Source organism: Myotis myotis, unplaced genomic scaffold (assembly GCF_014108235.1).
Source record: "Myotis myotis isolate mMyoMyo1 unplaced genomic scaffold, mMyoMyo1.p scaffold_m19_p_15, whole genome shotgun sequence".
NCBI classification, from domain to species: domain Eukaryota; kingdom Metazoa; phylum Chordata; class Mammalia; order Chiroptera; family Vespertilionidae; genus Myotis; species Myotis myotis.
Window position 1 is genome coordinate 2,272,650 of NW_023416319.1, and position 7,739 is coordinate 2,280,388.

A 7,739-nucleotide genomic window follows, 5' to 3' on the forward strand; every position below is an offset into this window, starting at 1 on the left:
CTACTCACCTTTTTTGTTAATCCTCACCCAAGGATATTTTTCCATTGGATTTTAGGGAGAGTGGAAGAGAGAGGGAAAGAAACATCCATGGGTTGCCTCCTGCACGCATCCCGGCCAGGGCCCAGGCCGGGGAGAAGCCTGCAACTAAGGTTCGTGCCCTTGACTATAATCGAACCCGGGACACTTTGGTCTGCAGGCGGACACTCTATCCACTGAGCCAAACCGGCTAGGGTTCCACTCACTTTTAATAATGTTCAAGATATGACACAACACGCGATGGGAACACAGGATTTCTTTATTAAAACGGCTGTGTGAAGTCTGTTCTGCACCCGTGTGCGCTGGTGCTGGGGGTGCGTGGGTGCGTCCCCTTTGCTGCTGATGCCGGCGTCGTCTGGCGAGGTCTGCGGCTTCCCTTCCGAAGGGCAGCTCCGCTGTTTGGCATCAGCGCCATGACCTGCCTGCGCGGGCGGACAGGACAGGACAGGAGCTGCGTGCTCGCTCCTCCCTCTCGCTGGCCGTTTGTGGGCCTCTCCGGCGAATGCCCTGCCGGCCGTACGCGGCAGCAGACAGGGCTCCGCGCAGAACGCCGGCCCTCGAGCATCTGCTGCTCCTCAGGCGATCGCGCGGTACAGGACTTCCATGTTTGTCTCCCCGTTACTTACCGAGCGGGAATAATATGCCGTGTGTGTGTGCGAGAAACGGACGGGGTAGGGCCGCTGTGCCAATGTCCATGTCCGTGTTCCCGTTTGTCACTGATTGTCAAATAAACTTTGTCCCTTTTTAATAAATGTTATGAAATGCTCTGCGAATCGGGAGAGTGTCACCCATCAAGTCCACGGAACATCAACACCATTAAAAATGCAAGGCTGTCAGGCACGCGGGACCCGGCCCATAAAACGCCACATGGCCACACGGACACGTTTCTCTCTGCCCGACAGCCCCTCGCCGCGGAGGGAGAGGGCAGGCTCCTTGCAGGAGTGTGCATGCTCACACACACACATGCACACGCACATGCACACACACACCCTCCTGGCCCCGGGGTATCTGGAAATCCCAGCTGATCAGATAGCATCTCCAAAGGAATGCTTTTAGCTGCCTCACACTTCCTTTGCAAGGAGGGTATGAACAATAACAAAACCCAGGCGAGGCAGCCCGACAAGAGGATTTCGTTTTGGGAAAAGTCACCCAAGAGCGCGCTGGAGCGGGAGCCATCTGGGGAGTGTCGGCCAGGCCCCGGAATGCGCGCCTGCCTGCCTGCCGCTCCACCGCAGCTCCCGGCGGCTTTGATTCTGAGACTGATGCAAACCAGAGGTGTGCGGGCGGGCGGGCGGGCGGGCTCCGGTCAGCCCTGGCAGCTCTGTCTCCTGAGCCTCCTCAGCCTCTGCCCCCGGCCCCCAGCGTCCTCCTGTCCCTGCTCCCCGCACCATTGCGGGTGGGTGCCGCCCTGGAGATGCCGACCCTGATGAAGGGCCCTGGCGCACCCTGCGGCGCAGCCCCAGGAAGTCCAGGAGGCCCAGCCCGTGAGCAGCAAGAGCTCCTCCCATCATGCTCCTCCGCAGAGGGGCTTTTGTCTGGCGTTTAGGTCCCGTGTGGGCATGATCCCAAACACTGCCCTTCCTGTAAAATCAAAGGAGAAAAAGTAGAATTAAAGTCATCGGATTTCAAGCTTTATTTTCAAGGGATGTCTACGCACAATTTCTTGTATGGAGGCTTCATTTCAGTGTTTGGGGGAAACTCATCATTTGACCAAGAAATGCCTTCTAAAGTGAGGGCAGTGCAGGGCCACACGGACGCCCTCCCGGCCACGGGAGAGGGAGGCGGAGCGTGGACCCGCTGCAGAGCCGGCCGGCGTTCCCCCTCGCGGCCCAGGGTTGTCCTTGGAGGCGCATGGAAATGACAAAGACATCGAGCAGCGTGTCTGAGGTCCTCGCCCCCGGCCCCCGGTCGGCAGGAGACACGCTGTTTCTCCAAGCCCCTCCGGCTGGAACCCAGCACCCTCTTCTGTCCTCTGTCTCCTTTCGTTTTTGCATATCAGACAACCAAAGAGCCCCCAACGGGAGCCCGGGATTCCTGCCTCTGGTCCCCTCTCCCCCAGCCCCCAAATCAGCCCCACGCACCATCCTCCCCTTCAGCCTCCGTGCGCCCGGCCCATAGAGCAGAGAGGGGAGCCGGGGAAGCCCCATCTCCGCACATGCCAATGACACCCCCATCCCGCACACAGTGGCGCTTGGAGCCACCAGTGGAAGACAACCCAGGTGTGCAGCACCGTGTCCCCATTGCCAAAGGGCCCATCACCTAAGCCCGCGGTTGGCAAACCGCGGCTCATGAGCCACATGCGGCTCTTTGGCTTCTTGAGTGTGGCTCTTCCACAAAATACCACAAAATACCACGTGCGGGCGCGCACGTACAGTGTGATTAAAACTTTGTGGCCCATGTGCAGAAGTCAGTATTTTGTGGAAGAGCCACACTCAAGGGGCCAAAGAGCCGCATGTGGCTCGTGGATCGCAGTTTGCCGACCACTGGCCTAAGCGGCCGAGCTGTCCCTGAGCAGTGGCCAGGGAGCCACGGTCTGGGTGACCAGTCCTGCCCTGCCCTGCCTTCTTTACCCGTATAGGACAGAGCCACCCTTCCCTTCACTCGGCCCCTGTGGTGTCAGCGTCTGCCTGGACGGGAGCTCGGGTTCAAGGCGCAGTCCTTCATTCAGTCGTCAGCAAACACTCACCGAGCTCTGCAGTCAGGGAGCATCTACAATCAGCGCTGCGTCGGCCGCGGGCGTGGGCGAGTTTCCCATCGTGCCTGCTTCTCTGCTTCTTCACAAGCGAAGTGCATGCTAAGAAGAGAGGAACCAAAGAGCTTATGTACCTCCATGCAGAGCCACGGGCATGGGCAACAGGGGAGTGAAGACCTGGGGGCTGGGTAGGGGCTGGGAGGAGGGGGCTATAGGGGGGCAAAAATGGGAGACATCTGTAATACTGTCAACAATAAAAAATAAACAAAAATAACATCATACATTCAATCCCCCCTCCCCCCCAACAAAACAAAACAAAACAAAGTAAATGACGATGCAAGTAGAAGCCACAGAAGCCCGGGCGTGGTACCTGACCTGGGGAAGGAACCCTCGTGCTCTCCAAACATGAGTTGACTTTGAGCTCCATTGTGAAGGTCAAGTAGCCTTCGGGGCTGGGCAGGGCTGGAGACGGCTCTCAGTGGTACCGAGTCACAACCAGGCTGCCGTCCCCTTAACCAAACTCAGAGCTGTCTGCAGAAACGGAGACAATGCCCGGGCCCCCGAAGGTCCCCCAGCACCCAGCGCTCTGAGCACTGTTGTTAAATCCTCGCCCCTTGATCTGTGGGACCAGTGGTCAGGGAGGAACACTGGCCCTCCCTCCTCCTACAGGCAGGAAGCAAGGAAGGCCAGTGGGGCCGCTGAGGTGACCCGTGCGTCCATCATTCCATTATTACCGTGACATCAGCTCTATCATTTAATCATCTCCTTGCTCAACCCTATGACACATGTCCAACCCCTGGTTTTATAAGGTGTATGCAGATGTTCAAGCAGGTGGAATACTCGCCCAGCCTGGGTAGGCAGAGGGTCTCATCCGTGATTCCCAAGTCTTTTCTGTACCATCCACACACATGATGTATGTTTATGCGTGTGTGTAGATATGTTGATGTATAGACATGCATGCATATAGATATCTTGAGGTATATATCAACTATTAGATCATGGAAATGTATGAAAAGTTGTATTGTTCTTAGGGACCACCTATGGGTACATGGAATGTGCTGCTGTTTTCTTTTCTCAGAATGTTCTATAAAAGTAAAAAAAAAATAGCAGGTCACCTCTCCGCCTTTGGCAACTGGAAACTTTCCAAGGTGGCTAAAAATAAGTGATGGATGGGAACTGGTTCTCCGGGCGCCGTGAGGACCTGGGCTGGGCCAGAGCGGCCCGGTCCTCACTGAAGGAAAGAGGCAGCAGGTGGTGGTTGGGGAACCAGGCCTGGGTCTCGTCTCCATCGGCCACACGTCAGGGCGTGCAGGGAGCACGTTCTTTCTCTCTCTCTCTCTCTCTCTCTCTCTCTCTCTCTCTCTCTTTCTCTGACTTTATTCTCACCTCTAAATCAAGGGGTTTGGGGACCGCCTGAAGGCTAAGAACCGTCCCCTCTCTATGTGCCCACTTTCCCGTTGCTGAAGACAGCGGTGATCTATGGGCGCTCTCACGGCCCAGCCTGCTTGAGTACAGGGGTCCGACGGGCACCCAGTGGCAGAACCAAAGGCCCAGCCTGTAGTGAGTTGGGAGCGCACAACCCCAAGGTCTAGGACAAGAAAAGACAGAAGCGTAGGTGGGAACGTTGGGAGGCGTGGCCCAAAGGGGGAGGGAGTGTGCCCAGCATCTGGACTCCGTGCCAAAGGGAGGGGATGCCCCCTTCCTCCATCGGTGGGGGGGTGGGGGGGGGGTTGGGGGGGTGGAGAGTCTCCTGGCAGCTCCCTGAACACACTGCTTCCCAAGCGGCTTTCAGTCACTTCCCTGCTCCCAGGTCCCAACCGCCTTTTTCGTCTGCTCCCATCCCCACAGGCTCTCTCTCCAACTCGGCAAATCCAATTTGTCATCACTCAGATATGCGTTCAGGCTCCGAACAGCCATTTCTTATACAAACCAACGGGGATTAACCTCCATCAATTGTTTAAGTGCAATCAGGCGCGTTCATAAACAATGTGAATATATTTAGTGCGCGCCTGCCCGAGACAGGTGCCCGCAGGAGCCGGGGAACCGGGGCAGGAGGCAGCCCGGGGCTTCCCGGTGCTTTATGGGGCCGTTAATGAGTATAGATTGTTGTGTCTCCTTAATTTTACCTTGGCCAGAGGGATCCTTGTTTTCCTAGGGATTTGGGTTAGCTCCCAGATGGTAAAAATCAGGACCAATCTCCTTTTGAGTCAAACAGCCCTTGCCCCCACTCCTTCCTGCCGCCCCTCCTCGGCCCCGCGCTCCCCACCGCCCGGCTAAAAATAACCCCGCGCTTTGTGGAGTTTGCCCGCTAACTCCTCCGTCCGCACAGGTCCTGGCTGGTCACATGCCGTGTACTTGACCCGCTCGGGTCTCCTCAAGTGGCCGCGTGATGCTTCCGGGTGGATAAACCCACCTCTGAACCCTCTGGAGCTCACATGTTCTGTGTTTCTCGGGGACGAAAGCGGTGCCGGGAGGAGGGCACGGGTGGCTCACTCCCCACTCACCCCTTGGGCTTTCCCGTTGCATTTAGGGAGTGTCCCCCGTTGGCGAGGCGCCCTCCTGGGTGCTGGGATCCCTCCATGGACGAGACCGTCAGTGACTCCGGCCCTGGTCATGCTCACTCTCTCGCTCGTGGAGGGGGGTGGGAGGGGGACAGGCAGGATAACCATGGGAGACAGCGGGGCGTGTGGTTTGTAGAAGGAGGTGAGCGGAGCGTGAGCAGGAATGAAGGGAACAGGGCAGGGGCCTTCGGACGGTCCCGGGCCGGTCCCCTGAACTAAGGCTGGGGACCCACCGTGTCCGTCTGTGAGGAGGAAGGTTGGTTTTCGCTGACGCAGAGGCCAGGCCAGCAGACACATCAGACGCCATCGGCAGGCAGGCACGGGCGCGCTTTGGCTGGAACCCAGACGGAGCCTGGTCCGCGGAGCCAGGCCCTCACGTGTGGGTTTTCACAGGCCAGACGTGGAAACCACGGGCACGCTTGCCTTTGTGCAAAGCAAGACGCACTTCTCCTCGGCCCGACCCGCATCCTGCGATCTATTATTTAAGACGCGCTGCCACATTTTTGTTGACACTTTAAAGCCGGGTCGGAAAGCGTGTCTGAGAGCCGAATGTCTTCCGTCTGACCTGCCTTTCTGGGCCACTCTCCCTCACACATCCGGCTCCTCCGGCTCCTCCCGCCTCCCACAACCCCCACCGCCCCCCGCCCGCCCGCCTCCCGGCTTTATGCCCCATGAATCCCGGGCATCCTGCCATCCCATTACCGCCTCCTTCCGCACCCCCCTCCCGCCCCCGCCTCCCCCTCCTCTGACCTCTCAGGCGGCTCCTGGCGCCCCTCCAGGACCCCCTACCTGGGGCTGTTAGAGTTTGCGGAGCACAGCAGCTGTGGCCGCTCCTCTCCGGGCCGACACCGGCTGAACGGAAACCTCAGCTGCGCCGGCTCGCGGGGCGCGGGGCTGGCGTGCACGTGTGAGGCAGCGTGCGCCCCGGACCAGAGCGGGTCTGCAGCCCGCTGCCCCCACCCCACCCCCCCCCCCAGCGGGAAGGTGTCCTTCAGGAGGAAGCCTGCCTGGGTGTCCCTTCATCAAAGTCCACACCGCCCCCAAGACCAAGGCCCGGCAAGTGAGACGGCAGGCCAAGGCTGCTCAGACTGCTGTTCCCTCCATGAGCTCGGCCAAGCTGCACCTCCCAGTGAAGGGCACACCCCCTCCCTGCTCTGGGGTGAGCGCTGCTCCGACCCGGGTCCCATCCATCGTCGGATCGTCCTCAGACCCTGATGACGGATGGATGGAGATCGAACAGAAGGGCGAGTGGGACAGGGTCCCTGCTCCAACGCGCCTGTGCATTAAAAAAACACAAAACCTAAAAGAAAATATAAAATACAAAGAAGGAAAAAAAAGGAAATACAAAAATAAAATAAAATAAAAATAAAAAAAACCTGAAAGCACACACGTGGTAATAATCACGTTGTCCAGGCCCAGGGAAGCCGCAAGGACACGAGGTGAGCACCCAACGTTCCCGCAGGACGGAGCTGGGAGCCTGGGGTCCCCGGGGCCTCACACGGGCTAGGGATCAGCCTCCTGAAATGAACCCCACCGCCGCTCCCGCCCTGCAGAGGGAGCTATTGTCAGGGGCCTTCAAACCTTGCTTCTGGCTTCAGCTCTCATTCTGCTCTGCCTACTTTTTTTTTTTTTTTTTTTTTTTTTAGAGAAAAGGGGGAGTGAGGACCCAGCAACCTGATCTCCCGAGATCGAAGCCGGGCACAAGGGGCCCTTTGTTTCCAGCCGAAGCCGGGGACTCCTGTCCGTGCCAGGAGGCCGAGCTCAGCGATGCCGTCATCGTTCCGCCTCATTTCCACGCAGCCTGCCCGCGGCCTGACCCGTGCGGAGGAATGCAGGCTCCCCGGGCCCCGCGCGCAGGCCCAGAAATGGACGCGCTCCACCCCGTGAGCCAGCAGATGCCATGCGGGGTACCCGGTGCTCACGGCTTCAAGGCGAGTCTGAGAAGCGCCCCCACCTGCTCCCTGCCTCCCGCAATCTGAGCCGCGGCCGGTGTCTCCTCTGAATGTAGTGGCTCAGCCTACACATTCAAACATAATGACTTTGGCTCGGCCGGCGCCACCCAGCGGTTAAGCATTGACCTATGAACCGGGAGGGGAGGTCGAGGTTCCATTCCTGTCTGGGGCGGTGCCCAGGTTGCTCCATCCCCAGTAGGGGGCATGTAGGGGGCCGCCCATCCAGGATTCTTCTCATCATTGTTTCTCTCTCTCTCCCCCTCTTCCTTCTTCTCTGAAAAATATCTCTAAGAGAGGTTGACTTTCCCCGTGCCTTCTCGCAAGTTACCTGCTCACCTAGGAGGAGACCCAGCATGGACTTCCGGGCTACTTATTTCTGAATTTTAATTTGTACCTTTAAGAAAAAAGGCTTGACCAGAGATATTTTGCATAAAAGCGTGTAAGATTTTTTCCCCCTCTTATTTTGACTGTTTTTAGGGTAAGATTATCCTGTTACTT

General features: G+C 58.1%; 1 long non-coding RNA gene across 1 annotated transcript; it reads right to left on the minus strand.

Annotated features, from left to right (window-relative positions):
* Positions 1–1,361: 1,361 nt before the first annotated feature.
* LOC118670357 lies at positions 1,362–4,382 on the minus strand. Its single transcript, XR_004972273.1, has 3 exons — positions 3,104–4,382; positions 2,723–2,830; positions 1,362–1,617 (listed from the first exon to the last, which is right to left on the minus strand). It is a non-coding gene; the product is annotated as an uncharacterized LOC118670357 (long non-coding RNA).
* Positions 4,383–7,739: the final 3,357 nt, after the last annotated feature.